Below are 15,303 nucleotides of genomic sequence, written 5' to 3'. Positions count from 1 at the left end.
ACGAACGAGTTGATATGTCGAGCTAACAAAATTGTGGACCTCATGTGATATTTTTGCTCTGTAATCTGTAATGGAGACACAGTGTATTGCGACATCGTTGCTGTCCTAGCGCGTGTGACTAGAGGACTGTCCTCAACACGCGTATTTCTATATTACATTTGTAATATACTTAAAGGAAAACCAAATTTCTGTTCTACTTGTGAAATAGAACACAGAGCAGACAAAGTTCTTGAAGTCGTCATCAAAGCGATTAAAATGTTCCCGGCCGGAGTGGCCGAGCGGTTCTAGGCGCTACAGTCTGGAACCGCGCGACCGCTACGATCGCAGGTTCGAATCCTGCTTCGGGCATGGATGTGTGTGATGTTCTTAGGTTAGTTAGGTTTAAGCAGTTCTAAGTTCTAGGGGACGGATGACCTCAGAAGTTTAGTCCTATAGTGTTCAGAGCCATTTGAACTATTTTGATTAAAATGTTGTCGGCCATTAAATTGTTTAGGTGTCAACTTGAGTTACTTCAGCAATCATTCCTCTCAAGGCACTAACGAAGAGGAAGCTTCCGTTCCTGAGAAAGGCATGCTAACCTTGACCTATCCATACCATACTCGAGGATATTAAGTGGTGACTGAACTAGGTTACAATCGTAACATTACAGAGACCATAACGCAAGAAATGTACTGTCCGTACCCGTATTGAATGGTAACAATTTGAGGACTAAATAGTATCGCAACAGAATCTTCGAATATTCGAATGTGCATTTTCATTCATAGGGTTTCAATTTTTATTTGGAAATTGAGATTATTATAATAATAAATCAAGCTTCTGAATGTTCGTAATGAGTAAGAGGTGGACTATGTTAAGGCTATCGTTACGGAATGTTGCTTTTGTGAAGATCAAAGATCATCATCCCTAAGAATGGTTTCATGCATAGTCCATCCTGTGAAAGCCTCTTCACCTCTGCATAGCTACTGCAACCTACATCCATTTAAGTCTGCTTCCTGTAGTCTTCGTTTCTCTTTATAAATTTTAGGGCTCACACTTCCGTCCAATAGCAGACAGACAATACTGTGATGACTGAAAATGTTTCCTGCCGCCAAACTTTGCTTTTAGTGAAATGGTGCCATAATTTTTTTTCATCCCAATTAGAGTCTGCGTCTCTTAATTACGGGTAGTTATTCGATCTATCCATCTAATCAACTGGATTATTCTGCAGAACCACATTTTTATTCACTTCTGTTCTGAACTGTTAATCGTCCAATCGGTTAACTGCTTTCAGAAAGAAAAGAGTCCCTAATTTTGAAATTTATATTCAATGTTAACAGATATTCGTTTTCAAGAAATGCTTTTCTTGCTATTGCCAGTCAGTATTTCAAATTATCTTCGTTTATCGTCAATTATTTTGCTGCCTAAATAGAAAAACTCTTCTACTGATTTAGTGTTTCCTAATGTAATTACCTCAGCTTCCTTATATTTAATTCAACTACATTCCATTATATACGTTTTACTCTTACAGGTATTCATCACATAACCGCTTTCCAAGACGCTATACACTTCGAAAGGATTTTTTATTATCTATGGCATCTATATTTTCCACTCTGTGGATGCTACCACAGATTTGCATTCCTTCTCCAACATTTCTTGTTTCGTCGTTTTGCACTTTCTTTCGTAGGGTCACTGATAGGACTTTTGAAAACGAACTACCTATGAAAATAATTCCTGATATGCCATGGATTATAACGTATCACAGCTTATGTCCAATCTTCAGACCCATGAGTCAAACTTTTAATCGAATATGGCTGCAAAGAGTTTATAGAAAATTACCTAGGTACTGAGAACTCACTTTCTCGCAATGGGCACAGCAAAAGGAAACTGTATTTACATGAACCAGAATAAAAGGTCTCGCCTTGTGCAGTGCTCAAGGGAATATGAACCCAGTCTGTTTATTGCGCCTACCTCTTTTGCTGAAAAGATCATTCATAGAAACACGAAGTGTAATGTTCACACCTACAGATCCTAGATTTGATACTAACTGCAGTGAGGAATCTTTCAAGTTCTTCCAATTGCACGCTCGCACTGGACACCGTAAAATCACAGCAAAGCTGCAAGTGGGCAGCTACTCTATCAAAGACAAGACTTAATCCAAGCACGCCAGAACCCAAAGGTGCTTTCTCAAACTTGCAACCCAGAATGCCTCGAGGCGGGATACGAGCTGGTTGGTCAGCTCCGTAGTTCCTGAGCACTTTAAGGACCGACCCAAAGATCGACTCTGCTGTTTATAATAGATAACGGATCACAGAATTGTGACTTTGCAGCAGACCTGGGTTAACTAATACACTACATGACTGAACAGTGAAAGTTGCAGATTACATAGTTAAAAATGGTAGTTCAACAACTAACTTTCACTGTTTGTCTAATTTTTTGTCGTCTGTATCCCTTTTTGATAGTTTCATCTACTGCATTTTTCTATTGTCACCTTGCGTCAATGAAATTCTATGTCTCATGTGATATTCAAGGCAACGGCCATGCCGCAGTGGATACACCGGTTCCCGTGAGATCACTGAAGTTAAGCGCTGTCGGGCGTGGCCGGCACTTGGATGGATGACCATCTGGGCCGCCGTGCTCTGTTGCCATTTTTCGGGGTGCACTCAGGCTCGTGATGCCAATTGAGAAGCTACTCCACCGAATAGTAGCGGCTCCGGTCAAAGAAAACCATTGTAGCGTCCGGGAGAGCAGCGTACTGACCGCACGCCCCTCCTATCCGCATCCTCAGCTGACGATGACACGGCAGTCGGATGGTAATTTAATCAAAAGTTAACAGCCAGTAAATTATGGCCACAATGTATATCCACTTGTGGGAATATTTTGCAGTTTAAAATCAAGTTTGAAAATCTCTATCTTTCTGTTCTGTAATCTATCTAAAACCTTGTCGTGAATCTAGGTCTCTTCCACATATACAGCTATCTTTCATGATGCTTAAAACAAATGTTAGCAATGACTGAGTTCTGAGTCAAATTCTACTAGGTGTCTTCTCTTTCGATTGCTTTGCGCTGGTTTATGTATTCCTATTATTTTTCCTTCTCTTCCTTTTCCTATTATTGAATTACAGTGCCTCATCCAACTCAATTTTTGTATTCCTTAACGATATGAACACTTTCTTTTGTCTCATTATACATCCTTCCAATCTTTTCATCATCTGAGGACAATAAGCATATAAATTTGTGTTATTGTTAGTGGTGTAGGCATTATGTCTATCTCCGCTTTGATCCCATCCATTTCTCTTTTTAAAATCTCTAACCTGCCTAGACAATTATGAGACGTGATATTCCTCAATTCTTCCGCGTACTTACTTCTATACACCCACCCCTGCATATTTGTGTTTGATTTCGTGTTGATAGATTGTACCTTCTCTGTTCCTCCTGTAGGCGCACTGCGCTTGTACCCACTACATCTAAAATCAACCTACCCGTTCGTCTTTTTAAATTCTCTAAACTATCACTCCCATTAAGAGATCTAGCATTCCAAGCTCCGAGATGTACAACACCAGATTCAGTTTTCTTAATAGCAACATTCTTGTATGTAGTCGCCCCACCAGGATACGAAATGGATACATTTCACCTGTGAAATATTTTAACCAAGATGATGCAGTTAACATTAAGCCACACTGTAAAGCTGTATGTTCTCGGAATATATTATGGCTGTAGTTTTCCCTTACCTTCTCAATACCAACATAGAAAGGCTAATTGGTTAGTTACAAGGACAGATCAGTGAAACATCCGTGCTACTAATGAAACAGCTGATGCCCGTGTAGTGCTGTACCGTTGAGGCACGAAATATAACCGACCTTGCAACGCCATTGGTTCATACGTGGGAATTATTGCAAGAAAATAGAGGAGTAAGATATTAATTTATTCTTGAAACACTCGGATCACTCAGAGTAATAACTACCGACATTCGGACCTTAATCTTAGTAAATAAAAGCTGCAACAGGCACTACCTGGATTCCAAATCTTGTAATTTTCCGGAAAAGTGCTGTTGATGTTTGGCCACATTGTCCTCAAGATGTTCTCCAAATATGGCAGGGGTTCGCGCGGCTCGCCCCATCGGAGGTTCGAGTCCCCCCTCGGGCATGGTGTGTGTGTGTGTGTGTGTGTGTGTGTGTGTGTGTGTGTATGTTGTCCTTAGCGTAAGTTAGTTTAAGTTGTGTGGAAGCCTAGCCACCGATGACCTCAGCAGTTTGGTCCCATAGGAACTTACCACAAATTTCCAAAAATAAATATGGCAGGGCAAACTGAAAGAACCTTGGTAGGAATAATTTCTGTACTTTCAGAGAGTGCCTCGGCAAACTACGTTCTTTCCTATTTTCTTGTACAGAGCTGTCGGTTCTTTGGCATTAAAAACATTACACGCACGAATCTTATTCGAATGCCAACTCCACAAACATTTGTAGGAGTACAATGCTGATGATTGAACCACTCTTAATGGCCTTAGGAAAACTCGAGTGTTTGGTTATCTGTTCTACAGAGATAATGTCTGTAACAGTGAGTAGTTCACTTGTCTATTAAAGCGAGCTTTGGAACAGTGTACTGGTGAAATTAAGTATACCATCCGGCAGAATGAACTGTGAGAAATAATCCGTTGTTACGAGTATCTTTTCCCCTCTGTATGTCTATATGCCGCTAGTATTTTATTTGTATGTTCATTATGGATCTGATCGTTTTGGCTGATTTCCGTGATTTTGATATGTAGTTCTGTTGTGATCATGGGAATGAAATAAAAAGAAATGGCGAATCCAGTGAGAGCACGTGACCTAATCGTCGCGAAGATCGCCACTCGAGCTATCGACTTTATCTTTCTCATTTGGACAGCTGGACCATCGGTGACAGTGTGACATACCATCACATAACGAGAGCCTTGAGATTCCGGGCAGCACGTTATTAGCACTGAGCCAATCAGGCCAAAAATGCGATAATGTTAGACTTAATCCCTTTTTAGGACAATGCGTTTTATCCAGCGTTTTTCTAGTAATTAAATTCCACCATCGGCAAGTAATTAAGAACAGGATAGATGTACTAGTAACTACTCTATAATCACAAATTTCCAGTTTTCTAATTCGCTAAGAATTTTCGAAACTGTAAGTTTTATAGTGAGTGAGGAATTTCTGTCGCTCAGGTGTTTATCAATCAGTGACCACCAAAAATGTGTGTCGTATTCGTCAATTACTGCTGTAAAATTTGTAAGAAAACTTTATTTCTCACGGAAAACACTTGTCGTATTGTTTTTCCATCGGTTGCAACGGAGACACTAGGGCGTCTAGCGACATGAGTAGAGCAGGAAAACCGTGTAAGACACAAGGTGAAGCTACGAAACCGTGACAGCACTGCAAGCATGACCTACACACAGACCAACTAGCAAGTAGGTTTCCAAAGTAGTTCGGTACAGCAACCGATAACCAGAAGTAAGTAAAAGTCGTCACGAGGGGAGTCATTGGTAGGAAGAAAGAGCAAGTGTAATCCACTTAGGATCGCTGCAGCGGAGCTGTGATTGCGGTTAAGCAAAGGTTCAAAGGTTGGACCTGCAGACAGCAAGTGACGGCTTGGCGAAGACCTACAAGCTGCTTAGCAGAGGCAGTACAATGCTACAGTGCCGTGGGCTAAGAAGGTTTGTGCGTAATGCGCTCTTCAGAGAGGGAGGGATCAAAAACGATTTACCGTATCGCCAGTGCAGAGTCTGCCTCTGCCCCACACCATACGCTGCCGACGTTCCCTATCCCTGTAACTCGTAATGCCGTGGACAGCGCCACATTGGGCTGCCGTTTCTGCTTAGAAAACTATAGCTGTCGCTTTTTAACATAGTATTTGTCGTCTTTGCTTTAATCCATCCATAATAAACTCTCGCAATACGAAAGAAATGGGGTGGTACGAGGTACTTACGCAAACATTTCCAAAATATCCTAACCAAGTCATGTACTTTGAAACGAAATTTTAAAATTTCGAAAGTAAAAAGTTTTGATTGATTTATTATATCTGATTTCGTAATTTTTCAGTAAAATGTAACCCAAAAATTTAAATTTTAGTAGTGAATGTAACTTTGCACATCAAATGTCAGCCGGCCGGTGTGCCCGTGCGGTTAAAGGCGCTTCAGTCTGGAACCGCGTGACCGCAACGGTCGCAGGTTCGAATCCTGCCTCGGGCATGGTTGTGTGTGATGTCCTTAGGTTAGTTAGGATTAATTAGTTCTAAGTTCTAGGCGACTGATGACCTCAGAAGTTGAGTCGCATAGGGCTCAGAGCCATCAAATGTCACATTTTCAGGTTCAGGACCCTTCTTACATCACTGTATATGTTTAAAAAATATTTTAAACAAAAAATATTTTGTGAATAAAAGTCAACGACAGTTATTACCTAATGTAGTGTTTTCAGACTTTTTTGTGGTGGTCAAAAGTACCCTTCTCGTTGATGTGCACATTACAGGAAATGCGACGGTATAGCTAAGACAGAGGTAAAAGGTATTTTCAAGTTCTAGACCTACTTATACATCATTACCTATTTAAAATGTATGTTGTAAGAGAAAGTTAACAAAAAGTAATGAAATTTTAAATTTCTTTTTGGTGAGCACAAAGTACTCCTCCTTGGTTGTATGCGTTATGGAAAATGCGTTGATGTTGCTACAGTTAACACACTAGGGACTAAGTACATGCAGCAGATCCAAAAAAAAGAAACGAGCTGCTCGTTCAGGCCGTGAAGGAGGATGTCTACCGGGTCGCCGTGTCATTCTCTAACTTGCGCAGCCATGCAGATGTGATGTCTGTGTGTGAGGGGAGGGGGGGGGGCATACGTTGAGCACACTGCTCTCTAGGCCGTTTGGCAGACTTTCCAGATCGTAGAACAGCTACTAGTCGGTCAAGTAGCTCTTCAGTTTGAATCACGCTTGTACCCAACACCAGTCCTCCACCTAGAAAAAGATCTTTGGCAGTACCACGAATCAAACCCGGGTCCTGTGCATGGCAGACATATACGCTGACCACTTTTTTCTCAGTTAGGATTACACAATAATAGACTTTAGGCATATTTTTGTACTACGCATGATGATGAAAATAACTGTAAATACATTATGTTTGTACTTATTATTTAATTACTAATCACAACTCCCTACGTGTTCTTTAAAAAAAAATATTCCTATTATCAGAATATTATCAATTACACCGAAAAAAGTATCGAATGAAACAAAAAGCACGACCAAGAATCAAACACGGACCAGCGGTTTGCTAGTCTAACGTCTCGACCGCTTTTTTAATCCCAAATTTTGCTTTTAGACTTACTCCGTTACAGTCACGCAGTAGTTAGCACACGGGGCTGACATTCGGAGGACGACATTTCAGCCTCCTTCCGGTCATCCAGATTTAGCTCTTCAGTGATTTCTCTAAATCTCTCCAGGCAAATGCCGGGTTGGTTCCTTTGAAAAGGCACAGCCATTTTCCTTCCCTGTGCTTGACGCAATGCGAGCTTGTGGTCCGTCTCTAACGACCTTGATGTCGACGGGAGGTTAAACCCTATCTTCCTTCCTTCTTGCCCTTCCAGTTGTTGTCTGCAACTACTTTTTTTATTTAAAAAAACAATGTAGCCAATAGTGCCACAAAAATTAAATAAACTGTGAAAAAAACATAGCTGGAAACGGTGCATGACAAGGAAACGACAAGGACCGGCTCACTCAACCGCTACTTTAACGGCGAAATACCAGCTTGAGCAACTAAGTTGCGGTGCCATGGCAGGCGAAAACACTTCCAGTATGCAGTGACCCTATATTAGTGGAAGCCAAGTGTGTCCGTATCGTCCCCCGCACCCCTTTCTTCCACAATGTCATGAACATGGTGGCCCAACAACCATACAGTCATATTTGGCATTGACCTCGAAAAGTAGGGGTCTGGATATCAGCCGAAAAGGCTGTTTGAAGGGATTGATTTAGGAGCACTAGACAGGTATGTCTGTTTTGCAGCCTGTCTGTGGCGCGAATCCACCGATTTGTGTCACAAATACGAAATAGCTGCTCATTGGTGAATAACAGGTTGTGGACTGCTTGATACCACGAGGACGCCATCGTCATTGGTAGTACACGAAGATTAAGATGATACCACACCTTCTTCCAACAAGTCTGTGGCGAGACCCATTCAACAGGCGCCGTACAGCCAATCGCTCCCCCGTACATTAACAAAAATGTGCTAGTGAGATGCTGCGTCTGGATTCTGATCATATCGTATCCCCCTGTTAGTAGACATTAATATGGGATGTGTTCACCTTTATGAAGCTTGAAATCTGCTGAGGACGCTTGCAATGAGGTGTCTTAATGGGTGTGGAGGAATGCCAGCCCATTTGTCAACAAGAGCCTAAGCAAGAGAAGTAAGTGATGTTGGACGCTAGGGTCTGGAGCAAACTCGACGTTCTAACACATCCCACAGGTTTGTCATTGGGTTGAGGTCGAAACTATGGGCAGGTCAACCCACTTTAAGCAATGGCTCCCATACGATAGTTCGTAGGGGAGGGAGGGGTGGCTAAGACCTGGGGGTGTGGAGTATTTTTAATATTCTGGAAGACCTATGGCGAATTGTAAGTAGTCATAAAAATGTTCCACTTCGTAATCTGTCACAAATCCGCCAAATGCCGAGTTTTAAATCGGATTCTTGAAGGAAAGCTAGGTGACTACACTGATTTTCACTTTCCCTGAGCCGCGCGGAATTAGTCGAGCGGTCTGAGGCGCTGCAGTCATGGACTGTGCGGCTGGTCCTGGCGGAGGTTTGAGTCCTCCCTCGGGCATGGGTCTGCGTGTTTGTCCTTAGGGTAATTTAGGTTAAGTAGTGTGTAAGCTTACGGACTGATGACCTTAGCAGTTAAGTCCCATAAGATTTCACACACATTTGAACTTTGTTTTCCTTTCCCTGAGAGGAAGGAGGGGGAGGGGCGGAAGGTGGGGGACCGCAGTCTCCCTTGTCTCCGTCCCTATTGGGGCCCTTGATTTCGAGACTGTTATAGTCCATAAATTATTGTTTCACAGACGCTGCGTTATGACAGGATAAATTTTCACTCTGATAAAATCGTTCTCACCGAACCGTACCTCTACGGCACGCCGTTATATAACACTGTAAAATGAGTACCTGTACCTCCACGTCTAGCGCAATTAGGGGATCAGACCATAATCACAAAAAATACCCCTCCAATTCCTCTGTACTTCACTGTTGACAGTACACTTGACGGCAGGTAACGTTCTACAGACATTCGCCGTACCCAAACACTGCCATCGGATTGACACAGGTTACAGCATGATTCATCACTCCAAATAATTTGTTTCCAGTCATCCACTGTCCAGTGGCATCACTCAGAACACTGCCTCAACTGTCGCAAAGCGCTGTCTACAGAAATGTGTGGAGCTTCTAAAATATACCAACACTTGCAAAGTAGGTTAGAAATCAGATTAATAATGTTGCTTACGTAGCATATGTTCGCTTTATTGGGCAACAACAAAGTTATTGACTATGGATGGTATCGTCAGAATGGAAATAATGAAGTCACTGTAAAAAAGTCATTAATTTTGGGACTTATCTTGAATGGATTCCCACGTAGATTTCGTCCAAGTTATTATGGCTCATCTTGTTGATTCTAGGGTGATTCCACTTTGACTACTAGAAGGTCCAGATCTGTATTTTAGCAATATTTGAAGACCTAACAAATGCGTTTTTCAGGTAATTCTTAATGATCAAACAATTCAAGATCAGAACAATGGTACGGTAGAAATAATTTTTGACTTGGTGTTCACATTCCACATTTTTATGAAACTTCTTGTAAATTCACATATACTTCTTCTTAATTGTCACATCAGTCTTCATATATTTAATTTCCACTTTAACCAATCACAAGACTTGACTGTTCTTTTACAAAGCGAAATAACAACTTAACTTCTGCAAAGTGAAACAAAGACTATTTATTGCGCATTCGCGCCGAAACGGTTCCAAGTAAGTCAAAGATTATGACAGTCTCACAGAAATGAATACACACAAAAGAACCATGTTGTTGTTGCGGTCTTCAGTCCTGAGACTGGTTTGATGCAGCTCTCCATGCTACTCTATCCTGTTCAAGCTTCTTCATCTCACAGTACTTACTGCGACCTTCATCCTTCTGAATCTGCTTAGTGTATTCATCTCTTGGTCTCCCTCTACAATTTTTACCGTCCACGCTGCCCTCCAATGCTAAATTTGTGGTCCCCTGATGCCTCAGAACATGTCCTACCAACCGGTTCCTTCTTCTTGTCAAGTTGTGCCACAAACTCCTCTTCTCCCCAATTCTATTCAATACTTCCTCATTAGTTATGTGATCTACCCATCTAATCTTCAGCATTCTTCTGTAGCACCACATTTCGAAAGCTTCTATTCTCTTCTTGTCCGAACTATTTATCGTCCATGTTTCACTTCCATACATGGCTACACTCCATACAAATACTTTCAGAAAACACTTCCTGACACTTAAATCTATACTCGATGTTAACAAACTTCTCTTCTTCAGAAATTCTTTCCTTGCCATTGCCAGTCTACATTTTATATCTTCTCTACTTCGACCATCATCAGTTATTTTGCTCCACAAATAGCAAAACTCCTTTACTACTTTAAGTGTCTCATTTCCTAATCTAATTCCCTCAGCATCACCCGACTTAATTCGATTACGATTCATTATCCTCGTTTTGCTTTTGTTGATGTTCATCTTATATCCTCCTTTCAAGACACTATCCATTCCGTTCAACTGCTCTTCCAAGTCCTTTGCTGTCTCTGACAGAATTACAATGTCATCGGCGAACCTCAAAGTTTTTATTTCTTCTCCATGGTTTTTAATAGCTACTCGAAGTTTTCTTTTGTTTCCTTTACTGCTTGCTCAATATACAGATTGAATAGCATCGGGGAGAGGCTACAACCCTGTCCCACTCCTTTCCCAACCACTGCTTCCCTTTCATGCCCCTCGACTCTTATAACTGCCATCTGGTTTCTGTACAAATTGTAAATAGCCTTTCGCTCCCTGTATTTTACCCCTGCCACCTTTGGAATTTGAAAGAGAGTATTCCAGTCAACATTGACAAAAGCTTTCTCTAAGTCTACAAATGCTAGAAACGTAGGTTTGCCTTTCCTTAATCTTTCTTCGAAGATAAGTCGTAAGGTCAGTATTGCCTCACGTGTTCCAACATTTCTACGGAATCCAAACTGATCTTCCCCGAGGTCGGCTTCTGCCAGTTTTTCCATTCGTCTGTAAAGAAATCGCGCTAGTATTTTGCAGCTGTGACTTATTAAACTGATAGTTTGGTAATTTTCACATCTGTCAACACCTGCTTTCTTTGGTATTGGAATTATTATATTCTACTTGAAGTCCGAGGGTACTTCGCCCGTCTCATGCATCTTGCTCACCAGATGATAAAGTTTTGTCAGGACTGGCTCTCCAAAGGCCGTCAGCAGTTCTAATGGAATGTTGTCTACTCCCAGGGTATTGTTTCGACTCAGGTCTTTCAGTGCTCTGTCAAACTCTTCACGCAGTATCGTATCTCCCATTTGATCTTTATATACATCCTCTTCCATTTCCATAATATTGTCCTCAAGTATATCACCCTTGTATAGACCCTCTATATACCCCTACCTTTCTGCTTTCCCTTCCTTGGTTAGAAATGGGTTTCCATCTGAGCTCTTGATATTCACACAAGTGGCTCTCTTTTCTCCAAAGGTCTCTTTAATTTTCCTGTAGGCAGTATCTATCTAGACCCCAGTGAGATAAGCCTCTACACCCTTACATTTGTCCTCTAGCCATCCCTGCTTAGTCATTTTGCACTTCCTCTCGATCTCATTTTTGAGACGTTTGTATTCCTTCATTTATTGCATTTTCATATTTTCTCTTTTCAACAATGAAAGACATATCACTGCAATATATCGATACATCGGAGTACCTATACATTAATAAAACCAAATGTGAATATTCTCACAAGAATATGTCTGATACTTCGCAGAAAAGTAGTACGATATTACTGGTATCGAGAACTGGGGTTGGAGTGCCGTAATGGTCATGTAAATAAAGAACCATTACAAGCTGCTCAAACAAAGTACCCCATTCTTTTCAACTCCGTATGCACAGCCACTGTGCCAGCTGGACCGCTCGTAGCACCTTCGAATTCACGAGTGAATCCCTCCGCAGACGTCATGCGGTTTTTATAGCCAACCTCCGAAGTGCTCGACGGTCTCCATCCGTCAGAACGCAGGTCCTCCTCGTCCTGGTTTCACGACGACTGTTCCTTCGCTTTTACACCTCACAGTCAAACAACAGTGGACTTAAGCGGCTGTAGAAGCGTTGAGACATACTTGACGGATTTTTTTAGGTAACATTCAATGACTAGTCCAAGTTTGAAGTTACTGAGCTCTACTGACCGACTCCTTCTATTGTTACGGCTTCTCTTCTGACACAACAGTACTTCGCGTCTCCTTTTATACTGGCTGGTCCGCCTCTCGTGCTATCTGGTGGTCAACGCATGCGTATGTGACTCAGGGAACTTTTGATAAGGTAGTGTAGGCCATTGCCACCTTCCAGGTTCTCACGTCCGTCGGCCGTCGTAATTTAATATATATATTGTTATGGTTATTATTATTATTTGATTGTTGCCGACTTACGTGGTGGGCCTTAATAAAAATGATATTTCATTTAATTTTGATTTTACGATTAAATGCTTTCCTGAAGTTCTCCATTTTAGCAATATTAATCTTAAATTATTTGTTACGTTAATGAATGTTAGACTCGCTGAATCTTAAAACATGAGCATATAAGTTGTACAATGTAATAAACTTTTCATATCAATTTCCTCGGCTAGTCAGTTCACTTTAAAGCATTTAGTTAATAATTAAATTGCGGCCCACACACGCGCGAGAGTATTTTTCTTACCTCCGTTAACCATTGTATTGTAGTCAGAGTCCTGGCTCTGGGTCTCGGCTATGGTACTGAAAATAAGAATCTTAAATCTAAGTATTTTTTGCAACGTCGGGCGGCTGTGGAGAAAAATTAATGTTATGTTAATAGCGGGCGAGTTTTCCGCTTCCGCTAATTTTTCATAAGTTAATATCGCCACGTAATGGCGTCGTTGGCTGCATCGGCCGCTGCGATTGTTGAACTGTAAATTACTTGAATGCAGGTTAATTCAAGGAAGGCGGACATGAAATCGGGATCATCTCTTACAAATTAAAAGTGCACAATAATATTAAATCAGTGTATTATATGCTTAACTCATACAAATATGCTTACATTTTCCAGCACTCGCAAGATGTCCCTCTTTACACATTCAAGACAAAAAAGGAAGTGAAGACGACTAGAAAATTAACAAAAGAGCGTATCTTGTCGTCTCTTTAGATCACTTTGTCATAAATTATTTCTTTGCATTTGAAACTTGGACAGAGAGATTATTGTTTTACGGCTCCATGAAAAAAAAATATATTATTAAATTTATGAGCCTTTTCGTAATATGGCACTGGGGACGCTATATTGCCCCCCGAAATGTTTATGTCATAAAAAATGTTGTGTTTTTTGACATAAACATTTCCTCTTTCATGTCCACAGTGTCCACACGCAGATTTTTCTTTCACAGTCTATTTATGTCACATCGTATATTTAAATCGTTAAATTACTGAGGTGTGTTGCCCACAAAGTGTAATACAGATGAAGTTCAAGGTATACAACCACGAGTTAGTCTGGAATATTTGAAGTCCCAGGGGTGTCAACTGTTCGCTCCACATTTGGCGCGGCCGTAGGGAAACCTGCGGAAAACCTCGGCGGAGCGACAGACTAACTGCTTGGGTCACTTTCACTTAAACGTTTCTGGGATGTCATTGGAGTACAGGATGTGTATACATTACAAATAATGTTTTGTTGCACTACGCAAAGAAATGAGGTCATTATAACAATTGATTGTGGTGTCGTTGATCTACGCCGCGGCGTTTAGCTCACGACGGCGTCGGTTGGTGTGTTCGGTGCTCGGTGGTTGCGGCGGCTGCGTAGAGGTCAACGCCCGTTTGACGCCAGCGTGTCTCTCGCCGTCGCAGAACGTCAGAATCAGCTGTTATGACATGGACCTTCTCCCGTGAATGCAGTTTTGATGCAATACTGTTTCCATTACACGTCAGTTTTTGTCTTGACAAAATTATTTATGTTTTCGCCGCACTCGCAGGCACTGGTGAGTGTCCCAATACGTGCTTAGCACAAACCTTCGCCTTTTCTGCGGTCGCTGTTTTGCAACAGTCCACGCATCGCATTCCAATCTCACATTATTGTACTCACTGAAATTACAGTCTGTCCCAAAAATATTGACTGTGGGTTCACTTCACGTTAACAGTTTACATTTATAAGCAAATTCACAGTTTTTCGTGCGTAATATTGGCGTTTGGCGTCCTTACCGCTGTTGAACGTTCAATACTAGCACTTCACTGTCCGTATCACAGTTTCACCTTCACAGTTTTTCACACTGCTTGAAGTAACTGTTTCGATTAGTTCACAAACACTAATGTATTTCATTCAGTCTCAACTGGATTTTGGCTCGTGCTGAATTTTACCAGTCTCTCGCACTAATTATCTCTTTTCATTTTCCACTTAGAGTGGTACTTGCCTTCAGGTTTTTTGATTATACAATTGTATTTCCGTCTCATCTGAAGTAAGTCCCCATGTCATGTCTGCCCACTCATTGCGTGCTTGCCCTCCAGAGCCAGGCTCGACTTTACAAAACTTTGCCCCTCGCATTATTGTAGACATTTTATAATCTAGGCCTAGCGTGCAAGTTCCTAGATTAATGTTAGATTTGTGACTTTTGTTTACACGATAAATTCGTACAAATCTCTGCCTTAGCAGATGGCAATATATTTTACCAGTGCTTAGCGGTAGTCGCATTTACTGATTTGCTTTGTACCTTGTCCACAACACATGAGGTACCTTGGGTGATGTACACCCTGCACTCATGTTGCTTAGTAAATTATGATTGAGCATATTTCAAGATCGGTATAGACATAAATACATGGAACAACATATACACTATAATATTGAATTTCATAAGTTTCATTACTACTACAGTTCAAAAATATTCATGACACACTAATGAAAAATTCTTTCATCATTACATGCTGTTGAATTTTTTTAAAAATATTTTTAAAAACATTTTTTAACATGAAATTTGTAAAATATTCTTAAACCTACGTTCATTTTTTTTTCTTCAAAATGCAGTTGCTTGAAAATACTATTAATCCTTAACATCTACAAAATTGAAT

At 41.0% G+C, this 15,303-nt stretch overlaps 1 pseudogene; it reads left to right on the top strand.

The window, feature by feature from the left end:
- The first annotated feature begins 2,506 nt into the window (after nucleotides 1-2,506).
- Nucleotides 2,507-2,624, top strand: LOC124623393 (annotated as a pseudogene).
- Nucleotides 2,625-15,303: the final 12,679 nt, after the last annotated feature.

Source organism: Schistocerca americana, chromosome 7 (assembly GCF_021461395.2).
Source record: "Schistocerca americana isolate TAMUIC-IGC-003095 chromosome 7, iqSchAmer2.1, whole genome shotgun sequence".
NCBI classification, from domain to species: domain Eukaryota; kingdom Metazoa; phylum Arthropoda; class Insecta; order Orthoptera; family Acrididae; genus Schistocerca; species Schistocerca americana.
The sequence above is the reverse complement of the archived record's forward strand: the minus strand, read 5'-3'. Positions and strand labels throughout refer to the sequence as shown.